Source organism: Microcaecilia unicolor, unplaced genomic scaffold (assembly GCF_901765095.1).
Source record: "Microcaecilia unicolor unplaced genomic scaffold, aMicUni1.1, whole genome shotgun sequence".
In the NCBI taxonomy this organism is placed as follows: Eukaryota; Metazoa; Chordata; class Amphibia; order Gymnophiona; family Siphonopidae; genus Microcaecilia; species Microcaecilia unicolor.
The window spans coordinates 1-20306 of record NW_021963579.1 but is presented as its reverse complement, the minus strand read 5'-3'; the positions used below and the strand labels follow the sequence as shown (position 1 = coordinate 20306).

At 44.6% G+C, this 20306-nt stretch overlaps 1 long non-coding RNA gene across 1 annotated transcript; it reads left to right on the top strand.

The window, feature by feature from the left end:
• Positions 1-3363: 3363 nt before the first annotated feature.
• LOC115459457 lies at positions 3364-8658 on the top strand. The gene is made up of 4 exons (XR_003940276.1): positions 3364-3437; positions 8002-8051; positions 8168-8242; positions 8441-8658. It is a non-coding gene; the product is annotated as an uncharacterized LOC115459457 (long non-coding RNA).
• Positions 8659-20306: the final 11648 nt, after the last annotated feature.

Below are 20306 nucleotides of genomic sequence, written 5' to 3'. Positions count from 1 at the left end.
CCCTTTCCCTCTCTGCTTCTGGACCATTGTCAATCCCCTTATCTTGTCCCATGCTGTCCCCATGAATGCTGCATAGGTCCTGTAAGCTTAGACCCATTTCATGCCCCCCCCCCCCCCCCCCCAGGGAATCAGCCTTGGAGGGGGCAGGACATGTCTGTGCCTCAGTGTGGGCCTTACTTACAGTGTGTGCACAGTGCTGACTCTGCTTGTATTTGGGGCAGGGGCAGGGGTGCAGCAGGTGCAAACATTTTTGAATGTGTGAGAATCACGGGGTGGTCATGCTAAAAACTTTGCAAGTTCGTCATGTTTAAAGATAAATATCTCATTCCACTCAGCACAAAAATGCAGATGGTAACAACAAAGAAAGCTGTACAATTTCACATTGAAATTGAACGCAGTTAAATTTTGCCACCCTAGTTTAGTTGGAAGTGTGGCTGGTCCAAATTATTACTCTAGCCTGTTTGTAGCTCATGACTTTTCCCTCCGTTTCTTTTTTATTTATTTATAGTTTACAAAATAATTTTCAAGGATTAACACTTGAATAGAAAGTAACATTCCATAGAGATTAACATAAAGGAATATTATTAAACATAATCAGGAATGTTACTCAAGTCTTCAATTTAAGGAGATCCAAGAATTAAAAACTTGAGGAGAAAAAGGAAATCATTATATGATTCTTTGTTGTTTACGACAGAACTGGAACTTCTTTATTTGAGCTTTCCTTGGACGCTAGATATGATGATAATTGAGAAGGCTCCCGAAATATATATTTAGCATTACCAAATCTAATTATGCATTTGCAGGGGTACCTCAAAAAAAAAAGTCACCCCCTGCCTGTAATACTGCTGTCTTCATTATGAGAAATTGCTTCCTTCTTTTTTGAGTCTCTCTCGCCAAATCTGGAAACAAAGAGATGTGTAGACCCAAAAATAGTTTATTCCGAAATGCTACAGTGGCAAGTAATGTTGCCGCCTTAGCTAATTCTGTATCCGATGTCTCCAGGAAGGCAGAGAGATCCACATTTTCTTGTTCTCTTTGTTGTTCAGATAATTTTTGTGGTAAATAAAATACTCTGGTGAATGGTGGTATATTTGATTCTGGTATGCACAAAATTTCCTTCAACATCTCCATTTCTTATTGTTGTCATCCACCCAACCCCCTAACAAATTTAGTTCATAAGCTGTCACACCTTTCCCCTTTAATCAGATCCCCTGTGTGATTTCTGGTACGAGTTTTAAGAAGTAGCGCAAATGTAGGACCAGGGAAACAGGCAGTCCGCACTTGGATTCTTTTGTGTTACAGGTTGCGTCCCATCAGACGGTCGAGGAGGACGTCGGAGCCATGGGAAGGCGGAGACGGTTCAGACCGGAGAGAGAGGTCCAGAGGCCCGAGGAGCCGGAGCCCAAGTCACCGGCGGGAGGAGTGGACACGGCAGAGATGGACACCACGATCCCGGTTCTGGGACTTGGAGGGGGACTTTGTTTGGAGACTGTTGGGACAATGTTTAAGCCTGAAGGGGGGGGGGGGGTCTGGGGAAGACAGGACCCCGAGGAGAAGAGAAAAAATTGAGCCACTATGTTACCAACGTGGGGAAATGGGCCATGTTGGAGAGTGGTGTCTGGTAGTATGCAGTTCAGAGGATGAACTGGGAGACTGGGAGGAGATAGGGAATCCTACAGTCATTTGGTGGGGGTTAGGTGACATGGCAGGCAAGAGGAAGCCCAAAGGCCACAGGAGTCGGGAGGTGACCCATTCCTCAGGGGCGGACTATACGGTTAGGCCGGGAACCCAAGGGGAAAGAGGTGTCTGTAGGGAAGAGGGTCAGGAGGAACCCGCTGTAGGGAAAGCACCCAATGTCCCAGGGAGAGGGGAGGCCACAAACCTGAAAAGTGCCAAGAGGGGGAGGCTGGGTGCCTGGACAAGGAAGGAAAACCCCAGTTGCAGGATAGTGAAAGTCCTGGTAAGAAGGGTAAACCCTGGAAGAGACCCAAGCCTTAAATGAGACCCAACTAGCAAAGCTGCAGTCCACACATGAGCAAGAAATGACCTCACAAACAAGTGGCAAGAAGAACAGGAGATCCAGCGGAGGGAAGTACAGCAGAGGTATGATAAAGCTGTGGCAGAGTTAACTGGCATTGCAGCAGACCCAAGCTGAGGCCAGGGGCCTGAGGGAGCTTAATGAGGAGAAGGTGATCCAGATAGAAAACCTGCACAATGTATACACCCAAAGGATTGAGGGGTGATTTGTGGAGATGCAGGCAGCCCAGCAAAGGGTTGGATACCTGACCCAGAGTAAGCTGAAGTTGGAAACTCAGAGGAGTTGCAACAGAAGCAAGCTCAGGTGACAGCTGAGGGGACTGTAGAGAAACAGCGGGCTAAGGAAACCATAGAAAGGGCAGAAGGAGGCCCTGGAGGAGAAGTGCAGGGTGTTGACCCTAGCGGTAGATGTCTTCTTCCAGGATGGGCAGAGAAGACTGAAAGAGCTTCAGGAAGCCCAAGCCTGCATTGTAGACCTCCAGAAAAAGCTTGAGGGAAAGAAGGACCCAGGAGGGGTTAAATTAAGTAAACTCCTGTCCATGAGTAAGGGTCACGATAGGGAGAGTCAGAAGGGCCCTGTTAAAACCACACGGAGGGGTGGTGTAAAGTTTAACGAGTGTGAGAAACCCCAGAAGGGCAAGCAGGGAAGTGAAGGGGCTGCCCAAGGGAGAAAAAGGCTCAGGTCTCAGAAGAAAGGGTTGATCCTAGAGCCCAGACACCGCGCGTTAGAGGCGGGTGAGGGAAGAAGTCCTAGGCAGGGGACACCGGCTCAGAGAGGGTGCCAGGGGGATACCGGATCACCCAGAGGCTGGGGAGAGTCCTGTACCAAAGGTGGTAACCTTATACCAAAAGGGAAGGGTTCCCCTAATATGCTAAGGAAACTAGGCCTTAGGAAAGCGCGCCAGAAACCCATAGTGAAGAATGGGGTGTACACATGGGCTAGGAAAGTGGGCGAAGAAATTAGGCAGACCAGCAATATCATAAGGGTGGGGGTATATGATAAACACAGTGACTGCCCTACCCTGAGGTGACCACCAGGGGGCGCTCTCCTACAAGAGATCTGGTAAATGCCCTGATCTGGTCACTAGAGGGAGCAAAAGGGGACACACCAGTGTAATGACCAGAGGGGACAGCTAGGGGGTGCTCATGGTTTAGGACCTGTCCTTCCCTGAAGTGGCCACTAGGGGGAACTCTCAGAATAGGAGATGGAAAGTTGGAGAGAGTTCTGGGTCTGGACCTTTCTGGAAGTAGGGGGCGAGGCCTAAAGAGGTGGGGGTGGATTATTGGCCACCCTATAAAAAGCACCCTCTAAACCAAGAGAGATAGAAGCCTGGAAAGCCAGCTGGAGGAGTACCAGGAAGATGGAAGCAAGAGAGAAGGAGACTCTGAAAGCTAGGAAGGTAATTACCAAGCTATGTTGTTGATGGACTTGTGAATTGTTTAAAATGAACTAGCAGCCATGGGGTGGAGGATAGGACTGTAAAGTTAAGAGAGTGAAGAAAGTCCTATCCAGGGGTGGTGGCTGTTTTACACTGAGACCTCGGTCCCCCAAAGTAAATGGGCTCAGTGAGTGAATAACTGGAAAGAAGCTGTTCCCACAAGACTGAATCCAGGTACTAATTGAATTTGCATTTGTTGACTGCCTAATTTGCATATTGGTGAAGACTGGAGAATCTGAATTATAGTCCCAGGAAAAGTGCTGGTGATTTCCTATTCTTTGTGTTGAAAAGGTGTTTGGGGGGGTGCTGTCTGGGGCAGGGGTGATTACTGTATATCCAGGTGGTAAGTGATACAGCTTCACTTACCTTTAACCTATGGGGTTCTTAGAGCTGGCTTGGTTTAGTAGCAGTCTGCCTAACAGCCTCAGTCCCTCAAACAGTTTAGTAAAAAAAAAAGTTTTAGAACACAGGCAGACTGCTACTAAACCAAACCAGCTCTAAGAATCCCACAGGTTCAAGGTAAGTGAAGCTGTATCACTTACCACCTGGATATACACTAATCACCCTGGCCCCAGAGAGCACCCCCCCCCCCCCCAAACACCTAGATTAAGGAATAGGATAGACCCACAGCAAAACTGTTTTTTTTTTTTTCTCAAAGGTTTAGATGAGTCCTTAAACTTTTCTATAAGTATATCTTATCTAAAACAGAAAAAAAAAACCCCACTGTTCTTTTGCTGTGGGTCTATCCTATTCCCTAATCTAAAATTGCTGGTTTTTCTTTAAATTGTATTGAATTGCTGCACTGGTGATTTCCTATTCTTTGTGCTGAAAGTGTTTGGGGGGGGGGGGGTGCTCTATTGGGCTGTGGTTTTCTTTACCCAGTGAAGTGAACCATTTAATTTGCATAACAGAGGAAGGGTGATTAGTGTATATCCAGGTGGTAAGGTGAGAGCTTAAGTTGAACCTGTGGGATTCTTAGAGCTGGTTTGGTTTAGTAGCAGTTTGCCTGTGTTCTAAAACGTTTTTTTACTAAACTGTTTGAGGGACTGAGGCTTAGTCCTAAAACTTTTCTTCTATAACTGAAACTTTTTTTTGTTTTCTTTTGCTGTGGGTCTATCCTATTCCCTAATCTAAAATTGGTAGCTTTACAATGTTGGGCTAGGTTTTTCTTTAAATTGCATTGCTGTGCTGGTGGGTTTCCTATTTGTGTTGAAGTGTTTGGGGGGTGCTCTCTGGGGCTGTAGTTTTCTCTACCCAGTGAAGTGAACCATTTGCATAAGAGGAGCAAGGGTGATTAGTGTATAACCAGGTGAGAGCTTAACTTGAACCTGTAGGATTCTTACAGCTGTTTTGGTTTAGTAATAGTCTGTCTGCCTGTGCTCTAAAGGTTTTCTTACTAAACTGTTTCAGGGACTGAGGCTTAGTCCTAAAACTTCTATTAACTGAGTATATATAGCTAAAACTTTGAGGGTTTTTTTTTTTTTTCTTTTGCTGTGGGTCTATCCTATTCCCTAATCTAAAAGTGCTACTTTTACAACTTTGGGCTAGAAGGTTTTTCTTTAAATTGAATTGCTATGCTGGTGGTTTTCCTATTTGTGCTGAAAGTGTTTGGGGGGTGATTAGTGTAAATCCAGGTGGTAACAGCTTCACTTACCTTGAACCTGTGGGATTCTTAGAGCTGGTTTGGTTTAGTAATAGTCTGCCTGTGTTCTAAAACTTTTTGTTACTAAACTGTTTGAGGGACTGAGGCTGTTAGTCCTAAAACTTTTCTTCTATAACTGAGTATATCTAAAACTTTTGTTTTTCTTTTGCTGTGGGTCTATCTTATTCCCTAATCTGAAATTGCTAGCTTTACAACTTTGGGCTAGAAAGTTTTTTTTCTTTAAATTGTATTGATGTGCTGGTGATTTCCTATTTGTGCTAAAGTGTTTGGTGGGTGATTAGTGTATATCTAGGTGGTAAGTGAGGGAGCTTAACTTGAACCTGTGGGATTCTTAGAGCTTGTTTGGTTTAGTAACATACATACATAGTAGATGACGGCAGAAAAAGACCACGGTCCATCCTGTCTGTCCACAAACTCGTATGTGCTACTTTTTGTGTATACCTTACCTAGTAGTCTGCCTGTGTTCTAAAACTTTTTACTAAACTTGAGGGACTGAGGCTGTTAAGATATATACTCAGTTATAGAAAAGTGTTAGGACTCTAAAACTTGAGAAAAAAAACCACTTGTTTTGGCTGTAGGTCTATCCTATTTAAAATTGCTAGCTTACAACTTTGGGCTAGAAGGTTTTCTTTAAATTGTATTGAATTGCTGTGCCTGTGATTTCCTATTTGTGTTGAAGTGTTTGGGGGGTGCTCTCAGGCTGTGCTTTTCTCTACCCAGTGAAGTGAGCCATTTCATTTGCATAACAGAGGAGGAAGGGTGATAGTGTATATCTAGGTGGTAAGTGAGGGCACTTCACTTACCTTGACCCTGTGGTATTCTTAGAGCTGGTTTGGTTTAGTAGCAGTCTGTGCTCTAAAGGTTCTTTTACTAAACTGTTTTGAGGGACTGAGGCTCTTAAGATATATACTCATAGAAAAGTTTTAGGACTCTAAAACTTGAAAAAAAACCCCACTTTTGATGTGGGTCTATCTTATTCTAAAATTGCTAGGTTTTTCTTCAAATTGTATTGCATTGCTGTTCTGGTGGGTTTCCTATTTGTGTTGAAGTGTTTGGTGGGTGCTCTCTGGGGCTGTGGTTTTCTCTACCCAGTGAAGTGAGCCATTTGCATAACAGAGGAGGAAGGGTGATTAGTGTGTATCCAGGTGAGTGAGAGCTTAACTTGAACCTGTGGGATTCTTAGAGCTGGTTTGGGTTTAGTAGCAGTCTGCCTGTGCTCTAAAACTTTCCTTACTACACTGAGGGATTGAGGCTGTTAGTCCTAAAACTTTTCTTTTATTAACTGTTGTATATATCTAAAACTTTTTTGTTTTTTTTCTTTTGCTGTGGGTCTATCCTATTCCTTAATCTAAAGCTACTTTACAACTTTGAGCTAGAAAGTTTTTTTCTTTTAAATTGTATTGCTGGCCTGGTGATTTCCTATTTGTGCTGAAAAGGTGTTTGGGGGGTGCTCTCTGGGGCCAGGGTGATTAGTGTATATCCAGGTGGTAAGTGAAGCTCTGTCACTTGAACCTGTGGGATTCTTAGAGCTGGTTTGGTTTAGTAATAGTCTGCCTGTGCTCTAAAGGTTTTCTTACTAAACTGTTGAGGGACTGAGGCTTAGTCCTAAAACTTCTATTAACTGTTGTATATATCTAAAACCTTTTGAGTTTCTTTTGCTGTGGGTCTATCCTATTCCCTAATCTGAAATTGCTAGCTTTACAACTTTAGGCTAGGTTTTTCTTCAAATTGTATTGCATTGCTGTGCTGGTGGGTTTCCTATTTGTGTTGAAGTTTGGTGGGTGCTCTCTGGGGCTGTGCTTTTCTCTACCCAATGAAGTGAGCCATTTAATTTGCATAACAGGAAGGGTGATTAGTGTATATCCAGGTGAGTGAGAGCTTACCTTGACCATGTGGGATTCTTAGAGCTGATTTAGTAATAGTCTGCCTGTGTTCTAAAACTTTTGTTACTAAACTGTTTGAGGGACTGAGGCTGTTAAGATATATACTCATAGAAATGTTTTAGGACTCTAAAACTTGGAAAAAAAACCCCCACTTTTGCTGTGGGTCTATCCTATTCCCTAATCTAAATTTGGTAGCTTTACAACTTTGGGCTAGGTTTTTCTTAAAATTGCATTGCATTGCTGTGCTGGTGGGTTTCCTATTTGTGTTGAAGTGTTTGGGGGGTGCTCTCTGGGGCTGTGGTTTTCTCTACCCAGTGAAGTGAGCCATTTGCATAACAGAGGAGGAAGGGTGATTAGTGTATATCCAGGTGGTAAGGTGAGAGCTTAACTTGAACCTGTAGGATTTAGAGCTGGTTTGGTTTAGTAAATAGTCTGCCTGTGCTCTAAAGGTTTTGTTACTAAACTGTTTGAGGGACTGAGGCTTAGTCCTAAAACTTTCTTCTATTAACTGAGTATATATATCTAAGCTGGTCAGAGAAACTCTAGGACGGATGTTTTTCAAGCTAAACATTTTGATCTAGCGATTCCTCTTAGACTTCACTAGTTGAAGTCTAATAAGCAATCACTGGATCAAAATGTTTCGCTCGACAAGCATCCTGGCTGCTGAATTTAAGTTTAGTCTAGTCTAAAACTATTACAATAAATGTATGCATGATAATACAAAAGCATGAAAGAACTGGGTAAGAGTCATGTGTTTGAGTTCAGAACACTTTTCCGGGTCTGTTGCCCCCCTCCATCCCTCACTTCAGTCTCCTGGGTCCCAGGTCAGCTTGAGATCAACCCATTGTCTCCCCTCTGGGGATGAAAACCCTTAGGCTGCCAGCTGTCTCTGCACTGTGACTCCCTGCAGATGTTGGCCATGGAATTTGTACTTGTGTTTTCTCCTTTCTCTGACATCACACTTTATTTTTCTCCACAGCCCGAGGGGATCTTGGTGAAGACCTGCAGGTCCTTGCTCTTGTCTGAAAGGTAGGAGGATTCACTCTGCATAGAAGGGGGTGTGAATATGGGTTTGGTTTTTTTTTTTTTTTTTGCATCTTGTGTTTATATAGATTTGTGTGATTTTTTTTTGTTCACTCCTGCAGGAATCTTGGAGTCTGTTCCACTGGAAGTCTCCGATGTGGTTGAGGGGTCAGCCAGAGCCTACATATCTGTGCTGGGTAAGGAGTGAGATTGAGGGAAGGTCCATCAGACTGAGTTCTTGCACTATCCATCACCCTGTGGCACCTGCCCAGAACACCACATCATTCTCATGAAAATACCACATGATGTAACCCAAACATCAAATATGATCTTGCACTTTACACAGATTTCTTGTGCTTCTGTGGAAAATTCCCTCTTTTTTTTTTTTTTTTCAGGAGACATCATGGGATCCGCCCTGGATACTGATTCAGATGCTCTATGGTTGTGGAGAGCAGAACGTGGTGACCTTTGCCCCTATATGTGTTGCAGTACTTATACCAGACACTACAGCTGACTGAGATGAAGACTCGGGCATATGGATACAAATAAGTACCTGTATGCAATACGTAAGCCGCATTGAGCCTGCCATGAGTGGGAAAGCGCGGGGTCCAAATGTAACTAAAATAAAATACAATACCTGATACGTGGTTAGTGTGTTTCATTGGGGGGACTGAATTTTGGTGTTAATATTTCAGGAGAGTGAATTGAGAATATTCATAAACACCATGAACTCGTATATAAAAAAAAAAGACCATATAGACTCCACCATGGGGGAAATGGAACACTTAGCACCTTGTACAGCTCAGGCAGGGACTGTGCATTGTAGACCTGCCATGAATGAAATACAAGGGTCAGCACCACGGACAGCTAACATTCTGTTCTAGACCCACCATGGGGGAAATAAGACATCCAGAGCTTTTGGCAGCTCAGTCAGTAACTATCAGGGATGGGCCAAATAAATGGCTCTTGCCTGCAACTAAAGTTGGGGCAAACCCTTTGGAGCTTCAGTTAAAGAGAAGGGGGGGGGGGGGTGGGGGTTCTCATTTATAATATATTTAGGATGGTTTAAGGTATAGGCCACCTTTGTATAGTTTCAATAAGTTTTGTTGTTTTGAATACTCCATGTGTGTTGCATAGAATGGTGGACAGTGTGCAAATCCATTTAAATATACATAAAATGTGTTAGAAGTGACTCGGCAGTGCCCACGCATCCCTGTAGCCGCTACTAGGGAGCTGGTCACACCTCAGCAATGCGTACAAGCAGAGACACAGGCAAAGGGTTAGGAAAAGCTGGGCTGTTTCTTTTTTTCCTTCCTCCTTGAATGCCTGGCCCAGTACACTGTCTTCCTGCTAGCCCACTCGTTTATAAGGTCTTGACTTAGAAGTCCGACCTGTGCGGGTAAGAGAGTAAAGAGACATGCAGGGATAGCCACTCAGGAGGAAAGATACATCAACCACTTGCCTCTGTTTTGCGGATTCTAGTCATTGCTCAGCTTCTCCCTCCTTTCCCCAGATGTGCATTTGGGGGCAGGTAGGCTGGGTCAGTCATGGAGTGGGGTGGAGTCACTGTGGGCTGGAAGGACCAGTTTGTCTGTGCTGGGTACTACAGGTCCACCATGGGGGGTGGGGGGGGGGGGTGGGTGATGGAAAATATTAAATTGCTTTTCAGTCTTGATACATTTTTAAAATCCCCCATCTTTGACACAACTGACTTTCCTGGTATATCTCAAAGAGCAGGCTGGTATAAGGCACCTCTCTAAGAACAATGTATGTCCCTGAAGCCAGCTTGTGCAGAAGGGGGGAGGGCAGGTACTCTTGAGGTTCAGTAAACAATTCACCTGGCCAGTGGTTTGTTTTCTTGAACAGAGTGTGAAGGCATCCCCATGCACATTTCTGGATTTTTTTTTTTTTAAAGCTTAGGGGGCTTGTTGCAGTTGAATTCTGGGGCTCATTCTGTGGATGGACGCATCGTGCAGAAAAGACTGTGGTCTGGATGCTTCAGGCTTTCGCTGCAACGGGCCTCCCAGCTGATGAGAAGGGCCTGATTGATGTAACTCCTGCCCAGTGATGATGATGTATACATATATATATATATAGATCTTATTTTACTTTTCTATGGTTTTCACAGGAACAAAGATGCATACATAGAGTAGATGATGGCAGAGACCTGTATGGTCCATCCATACAATTATGGCAAGGAGTTCAGCTATATGAACAAGCTTGTGTTCAACCGCAAGAAACACATACTTTCTGCTCGGGTTACCAATAACACCCAGATCCGGTGTTGTCTATCTGAATGACTTGCACAGCTAAGTTTTGCTGAAACCAGAGTCAGACAATACAACAGTGCTGTCCTAAAATTGCAAATATTGTGGACATTTATACTACTAATGTATCATTAGCAAATGTCTATACACTTTGTGTAAATGCTACACCTATCAACAACTGTACTTGGTGGGTTGATGTTACTGTACTTATTCAAATCCAGGGGTACACGCTGACAACCTAGTCTGTGTACCTTCTACCTGTATAAATACTGCTATAAAATAACACACTTAAATATGGAGGAGATTGAAATAACACAATATGCATATTTACTGACCAGAGAATGAATCTTCAGATTAAAGAGATGTTGCCTGTAGAAGCCCCCGGCTCTATATATGCAGAGCTCACGAGGGCTGGGCTGCTCTATCATTCTCTGGTCAGTAAATATGCCAATTGTTGTTTTGATATCTCCTCCATATTTAAGTGTTATCTGATAGAAGGAGCCTTCATAATTATAAATACTGCTATAAATCAGAATGTTCATTCCAATATTACTTTTCCTCAACTGCCCAAATGTAGAGTTAAAATGAGCTCGGAATGACACATTGGGAGCGTTTGGTGCAGGAGCAGTAAATGCTATTGATTGTGAGACTTTAGCTTATAAAGCTAAGCGTATTAGAACTGATATTAATCAGCTCAGTGGATGCCAAAAGTGTTTGAACCACAACAGATGACTCTTACAATATGGTAATTTTTTTTTTCTCTAAACCTTTTCAATTGTACTCAGCCCAATTACAAGTAGATGTCAATATAACATTTTATGAATTGAACTACATGCACATCACAGCATTTATTTGCCCTCGTACAAAAGGACAAGGCTCAGGATGATTTAGACTTATTCTGAATATTTGTGGAGGCGAATCTTTCACCGGTGGATTCCTTCCGCAAATTGGGTTTTAATAACGCCAAATACTGTATGTACTGACCTCTTTTTTTTTTTTTTTTTTTTTTTTTTTTTTGTTCTGGGCAAATTGTGCATTTCAATGTAACCAAGCAACGTGTTGTGTAAATTTATAATTTTGCCCATTGTTTTTGCTGATTTTGATTACCACATTTTTCTGGAAATTGGGACAGATAATATTAACTTAGAATTTTGCCAACATACCATTAATGGGGCTATTTGCGGACAACATTCTCTATCGGCCGTGGTTTATTACAGCATTCTATTGTTTGCCCTTGGACTATACTCCCTGCTAATTTTAGTATGTTTGTTGAAATTAATGCTCAGTATGTTTAGCTTATGATTTCAATGTAACCCATTTATATAATTTATCCTATCATTTTTCAGGTTTTTACCAACGTGACTCATTTATGGTGGCATGGAGAATTATACACCTTTGTACTGGATATGGAGCAACAATTGACCCTATATTGGTATCATGAAGTTTACAGCCTTTGAGAGATGCTAAACTTTATACAACTATTTGCAGAAGCGCAATAAAACTTGGATTTGATACAACTCTCACTGGAGATACACTTGTGGACATTTTCTTCACGCTTGCAAAAAGCTACCACCCATAATCGGTGGGACACTTTCTCTGGACATTCACCTTCAGCTACCAAAGCATTAAAGTTTTGCTATTTCATCCTATCTTAATCATAGTTTGCATAATCATTATTTTGACTATATGGAATTCTTACTCATTATATGCAAAAAAATCTTAGTTCTATTATACCATTATCATATAAGCAAAGAACTGAATGTGATGGAAAATTGCTTTTCAGTCTTGCTTTAATCGATAATACATTGTTAAAATCCCTGTCTTTGACCCAAAAGTGACTTTCCTGGTATATCTCAAAGAGCAGGCTGGTATAAGGTAAGGCACCTCTCTAAGAACAATGTTATGTCCCTGAAGCCAGCTTGTGCAGAAGGGGGGTGGGGTGGGTACTCTTGAGGTTCGGTAAACGATTCACCTGGCCAGTGGTTTGTTTTCTTGAACCGAGAGTGTGTGACGGCATCCCCGTGCACATTTCTGGATAAGTTTTAGCTTAAAGGGGGCTTGTTGCGGTGGAACTCTGTGGATGGACGCATGGTGCAGAAAAGACGTGGTCTGGACGCTTCAGGCTTTCGCTGCAACGGGCCTCCCAGCTGATGAGAACACTGTCCTGCTGATTGAACAAACTGCATCTACAGCTGAGCTTAAAGTTGTGGTTTAGGTGTTATGCAGCGTGTGTAACTTTGACTGCCAGGCTCTTTAGGTAAACACTGAATTTTAGAAAGTTTCTCATGTGTTGGAGCAAAACAGAACTACCCTGTCTCCTATGGAACAATATATGGTTTATTGCTTTAGCACTCTGGAATTAGGATTGGGAAAACAAGCAGATCTGAGTCTGTAGCTCCTAGATTCACTGACAAACTGACAAAGCCCCCAAATTATAAAAATAAAAGCTGATTTAGAAGCAAGTGAAACAGCTAAAGATATTTGTCTCACACTGTTCTCACCTTTCCCCCAGGCTCACGGCTTTTGTTGCCAAGTGTTTTGCTCAGGCACAGACTTAACATCTTCATCCTTGAAGCAAACATTGACCAGGCTGTGATGTGGACCGAACCCCCCCCCCCCCGCACACACACACACACACTATTGTTAGAGGATCAGGTGACCCTCAGGGGGAGGAATGCTGGCTTCGGCCTAACCCCTGGTAAGCCTTTTCCTCAGCTGAGGTGCCCAGCTCTACCACCGGCTGCCTTTCAGGTGTTGTAGAGGTAGACTTGCAGCTCATCTGCATATCCTTTCAACCTTGGGGGGGGGGGGGGGGGGGGGGGTGACTCCCAAGTCCACTCAGGGCCTCTGCTCTAGGTGGGGCATTTTTCTCTTTACATTTTTTTCTCCCAGTGACTACTTATGGCTCCAGTACACTTTCTTCTTGGCACTGTCCCTTCCTAATTTCACCATCCTAAACCACTGTACACTGCAGGAACACATTGTCCATCTGTATTCATCTCACCATCTCCCTTTTTTTTTCTCAGCGCTTAACCTTATTTCCTTCCTTCTATTCATCTATCTCCTTTCTGAGTACATCTCGCCCTTGTCGCTGTCGTTATACCTCTCGTACTCTTACTCCTGCTCTCCACTGGGGACATTAATCCCAATCCTGGTCCTCCACATTAGCTCTCATCCTAATTGTGCAGGTCACTCTGTGATATCTCCAATCTAATTTCTGTTACTCTCCTTCCCTGCCTTTCTCTTGCGCTCTGTGGAATGGCCGCTCTGTAACAAAACTGTCCTACATCCATGATCTCTTGTACTCTCTTGCTTGCCCTAACTAAAACTTGTCTTTACCCTGAAGACTCAACCTCTGTGGCATAGGGCCGCAACTGAAGCATTCTCCCATACTCCTCACCCAGTTAGTTGCAGAGGTGGTGTCAGGCTACTACTTTCACCTTCTTGTAGATTTCAACCTCTTCTACCTTAGTCTCACTGGTCTTGTTTCGAAGTCCACGCCATCGTCTAGTTTGCTCCTCTGCCTCTCCGAGTAGCAGTCATTTATCGACCCCCCCCCCCCCCCCCCCCGATAAGTCGCTTTCCTTCTTTCTTGAACCTTCATCTCCTTCCCTCATTCTTGGGGATTTTAACATTCATGCTAACAATCCCTCTGACTCTTAATGCTTTGCAGTTTCTTGCTTTAACATTCCTTTTCAATCGTCAACTGTGCTCCACTGTCTTGATCTTCTCCACTAACTGCTCACTCCAGTTTCTGTGCCTCAACTCCTTCCCCTCTGACCATCATCTGATAACTTTCACACTTAAAACACCCTCCTCCCCAGTCCTGTCCAATCTTAACCAATACATTTAGGAATCTTCAGGCTATTGACCCTCTACTCTATCCTCCAATGTTTCAAATCTCTTCTCTACCACTGTTATCAAGTCCCTCAATGAGGCTGTCTCTTCCTATAATACTCTCGCTCCTCTCATTCCCTGTTCTGGAAGACATACCAAACCCCAACCTTGGCTGAACTCTAGAATCCGCTACCTACGTTCCTGCGCCCAGTTGATAAATTCTGTTGGCTCAAACCCTCGTCTTTGCCACACTGAACTCTCTGCTCAAAGTGCCTTCACTCCCCCCCCCCCCCCCTTAAAAGACTCTGGCTGAGTTTTTTCATGATAAGGTTCACAAGATTAAACTTGAATTCTCAACCAGGTCACCTCCACCTCTCCTTCCTTTAGCCCATTCTCTCAACCCTCCAACTGCTGCCTCCTTTTTCTTCCTTTTCTGTAATCACTGAAGAGGAAACTACACATCTTCTTTCCTCATGAACCAACTACTTGTTCCTCTGATCCTATTCCCACCCATCTACTTAACACTATCTCTCCTATTGTGTCCACTGTGACCGTTCCTGATGCCTTCAAACATGCCAGTCACACCACTCAAAAAAAAAAAAAAAAAAAAAAAAAACCTTCAGTGGACACCATCTCCCTTTCCTATCCAAGATACTTGAACTGCTGTTGCCTTGACGTGCATCTCAAGAAGCTATTCTCAATTCACTTCAATCTGGCTTTCGCCACCTTCATTCAATTGACATGGTGGTTGCTAAAGTCTCCAATGATCTGTTCCTGGCCAGATCCAAAGGTCTCTTCTATCCTCATCCTTCTCTCTGCTGCTTTTGACACTGTTGATCACAGCCTACTCTTTGATACGCTGTCCTTGCTTAGATTTTAGGGCTCTGTTCTTTGTTCTTGGCTGATTTTCTTATCTCTCTCTACTTCCCTTGGTACTCTGATCTCGTACCATCTTTTATGTTGATTCCCAGATCTACCTCCCCACACCAGAACTCTCAGCCAAGGTATCGGCCTGCATGTCTCAGCACTATCTGAAACTAAACATGACCAAGACTGAGCTTGAAGCTCACTTCCCCCTAAACCAACCTCTCCTCCTCATCTTTCTATCTCATCAGCTCATAACCCTGGGGTCATTTTTGACTCTGCTAAATATGTGCAGAGAAGGAGAGCGCGGACTGCTGAAACCTGTCGTTTCTTTCTCTCTAATATCAGCAAACTTTACCCTTTCCTTTCTGAGCACCCTAACAGAACCTTCATCCACACTCTTACTTAGACTATTTCAACTTGCTTCTTACAGGTCTCCCACTTACCCATTGTTAATGTGTCCCAGCTTGAGACCTATCCACTGGAATAGTGGTGGGCCAAGTTACATAGCTTAAACAGCTGAAAAGCACTGACTAGGCCTGATAACCAGCTGATGGCCTTATAGCAGAGAGCCTGCAAGAGCAGGACTATTTGGTGAGTCTTATTGAAACCTGGTACAACTTTCAAATTGAGTGTAACACTTAAGATGTAGAAATGAATGACAAAAATGGTAACCAGCTTGGTTCTTAAAATGGAGTCTGTCTTTATAACATGGCTCCCAGAATCACATGCTAGAAAGACAGATCTCTCTTAGTATTAGGAAAGAGGTTTTAAAAGTGTTGAAATTGGCATTATGAAGAAATGTTTGAGAGGAGGGGCAGGTCCCAACTCTTCTGCATCTCCTTACACTGAGTTTACTTTTTACAGTTTCTTTCCTTAACTTTCTGTCTCCTGTGTTTGACCTTTTGTCCACCTGGGTTTGTGGGCTCTTTTGTCTTTGCTTTCTCTGTTTTGTCCTCATCTCCTTTTCCTTCTTCCACTCTGTCCCTTTTTGATTTGAGTGTTGTGCGCAAGTGTGTGATTGTTGTATGATTGGTGCAGAATTGCGAGACCAGGCGACTGCGATCTCGCGTTTGCTGTTTGCTTATATCACGTTCAATTCTTTGGATCGGTCTTATGCTAGCTCCTCGCTTAACGGTCCTTAGAGGTTGTGCGTTTTCTACTTCTCCTCTTTGCTTTCTTTGTATGGATTCTGCTCTTTTTCTGGTTTCTTTCTCTATTCACCACCTGTACAAAACCCATCTATCTAGATCTTACTTTCTATCTTTGTCTGAAACTCTCTTGAGGTGTCCCTGTGGAAGCTCTGCCATTTGGCGGGTGGATTATTTGTGGTCCCATTTTTCTGAATCTAGCCTCTCAATTTTTATAAGTGCGTAGCTACTTTGCTACCCTTATCTCTAAGTGCTAGGCTCTTTGGGCGTTGCCCATCTGTGCCTTCCTCTTACATATCTGGTGGTGTTTTTTTTACTCTGTTGCAATACTCATTCTATCTGTCAGTGAGGTTGCTATCTTCCCCCCTTCTCCTCAATCTATTCAAAACTGCTGCATGACTAATGCACTCTCTCCTGAAGTGACTTCACTGGCTTCCTATCTGTTTCTGCATTAGTGTGTTTTACCTCCTCACCTCCAGTACCTCCTAGCTCCCAGAAATCACCCTGAAAGGCACTTGCTTTTTCAGTTATCCATTCCTCTTGTCTATGTGGAAGGTCTGGAGTAGACAAGAGGAATGGATAACTGAAAAAGCAAGTGCATTTCATGGCGATTTCTGGGAGCTAGGAGGTACTGGAGGTGAGGAGGTAAAGAACGCACTAACGCACTAACGCACTAACGCACTAACGCACTAACGCACTAACGCACTAACGCACTAACGCACTAACGCACTAACGCACTAACGCACTAACGCACTAACGCACTAACGCACTAACGCACTAACGCACTAACGCACTAACGCACTAACGCACTAACGCACTAACGCACTAACGCACTAACGCACTAACGCACTAACGCACTAACGCACTAACGCACTAACGCACTAACGCACTAACGCACTACACTACGCACTAACGCACTAACGCACTAACGCACTAACGCACTAACGCACTAACGCACTAACGCACTAACGCACTAACGCACTAACGCACTAACGCACTAACGCACTAACGCACTAACGCACTAACGCACTAACGCACTAACGCACTAACGCACTAACGCACTAACGCACTAACGCACTAACGCACTAACGCACTAACGCACTAACGCACTAACGCACTAACGCACTAACGCACTAACGCACTAACGCACTAACGCACTAACGCACTAACGCACTAACGCACTAACGCACTAACGCACTAACGCACTAACGCACTAACGCACTAACGCACTAACGCACTAACGCACTAACGCACTAACGCACTAACGCACTAACGCACTAACGCACTAACGCACTAACGCACTAACGCACTAACGCACTAACGCACTAACGCACTAACGCACTAACGCACTAACGCACTAACGCACTAACGCACTAACGCACTAACGCACTAACGCACTAACGCACTAACGCACTAACGCACTAACGCACTAACGCACTAACGCACTAACGCACTAACGCACTAACGCACTAACGCACTAACGCACTAACGCACTAACGCACTAACGCACTAACGCACTAACGCACTAACGCACTAACGCACTAACGCACTAACGCACTAACGCACTAACGCACTAACGCACTAACGCACTAACGCACTAACGCACTAACGCACTAACGCACTAACGCACTAACGCACTAACGCACTAACGCACTAACGCACTAACGCACTAACGCACTAACGCACTAACGCACTAACGCACTGCACTAACGCACTAACGCACTAACGCACTAACGCACTAACGCACTAACGCACTAACGCACTAACGCACTAACGCACTAACGCACTAACGCACTAACGCACTAACGCACTAACGCACTAACGCACTAACGCACTAACGCACTAACGCACTAACGCACTAACGCACTAACGCACTAACGCACTAACGCACTAACGCACTAACGCACTAACGCACTAACGCACTAACGCACTAACGCACTAACGCACTAACGCACTAACGCACTAACGCACTAACGCACTAACGCACTAACGCACTAACGCACTAACGCACTAACGCACTAACGCACTAACGCACTAACGCACTAACGCACTAACGCACTAACGCACTAACGCACTAACGCACTAACGCACTAACGCACTAACGCACTAACGCACTAACGCACTAACGCACTAACGCACTAACGCACTAACGCACTAACGCACTAACGCACTAACGCACTAACGCACTAACGCACTAACGCACTAACGCACTAACGCACTAACGCACTAACGCACTAACGCACTAACGCACTAACGCACTAACGCACTAACGCACTAACGCACTAACGCACTAACGCACTAACGCACTAACGCACTAACGCACTAACGCACTAACGCACTAACGCACTAACGCACTAACGCACTAACGCACTAACGCACTAACGCACTAACGCACTAACGCGCTAACGCACTAACGCACTAACGCACTAACGCACTAACGCACTAACGCACTAACGCACTAACGCACTAACGCACTAACGCACTAACGCACTAACGCACTAACGCACTAACGCACTAACGCACTAACGCACTAACGCACTAACGCACTAACCACTAACGCACTAACGCACTAACGCACTAACGCACTAACGCACTAACGCACTAACGCACTAACGCACTAACGCACTAACGCACTAACGCACTAACGCACTAACGCACTAACGCACTAACGCACTAACGCACTAACGCACTAACGCACTAACGCACTAACGCACTAACGCACTAACGCACTAACGCACTAACGCACTAACGCACTAACGCACTAACGCACTAACGCACTAACGCACTAACGCACTAACGCACTAACGCACTAACGCACTAACGCACTAACGCACTAACGCACTAACGCACTAACGCACTAACGCACTAACGCACTAACGCACTAACGCACTAACGCACTAACGCACTAACGCACTAACGCACTAACGCACTAACGCACTAACGCACTAACGCACTAACGCACTAACGCACTAACGCACTAACGCACTAACGCACTAACGCACTAACGCACTAACGCACTAACGCACTAACGCACTAACGCACTAACGCACTAACGCACTAACGCACTAACGCACTAACGCACTAACGCACTAACGCACTAACGCACTAACGCACTAACGCACTAACGCACTAACGCACTAACGCACTAACGCACTAACGCACTAACGCACTAACGCACTAACGCACTAACGCACTAACGCACTAACGCACTAACGCACTAACGCACTAACGCACTAACGCACTAACGCACTAACGCACTAACGCACTAACGCACTAACGCACTAACGCACTAACGCACTAACGCACTAACGCACTAACGCACTAACGCACTAACGCACTAACGCACTAACGCACTAACGCACTAACGCACTAACGCACTAACGCACTAACGCACTAACGCACTAACGCACTAACGCACTAACGCACTAACGCACTAACGCACTACGCACTAACGCACTAACGCACTAACGCACTAACGCACTAACGCACTAACGCACTAACCGCACTAACGCACTAACGCACTAACGCACTAACGCACTAACGCACTAACGCACTAACGCACTAACGCACTAACGCACTAACGCACTAACGCACTAACGCACTAACGCACTAACGCACTAACGCACTAACGCACTAACGCACTAACGCACTAACGCACTAACGCACTAACGCACTAACGCACTAACGCACTAACGCACTAACGCACTAACGCACTAACGCACTAACGCACTAACGCACTAACGCACTAACGCACTAACGCACTAACGCACTAAACGCACTAACGCACTAACGCACTAACGCACTAACGCACTAACGCACTAACGCACTAACGCACTAACGCACTAACGCACTAACGCACTAACGCACTAACGCACTAACGCACTAACGCACTAACGCACTAACGCACTAACGCACTAACGCACGAACGCACTAACGCACTAACGCACTACGCACTAACGCACTAACAGCACTAACGCAATAACGCACTAACGCACTAAACGCACTAACGCACTAACGCACTAACGCACTAACGCACTAACGCACTACGCACTAACGCACTAACGCACTAACGCACTAACACACTAACGCACTAACGCACTAAACGCACTAACGCACTAACGCACTAACCGCACTAACGCACT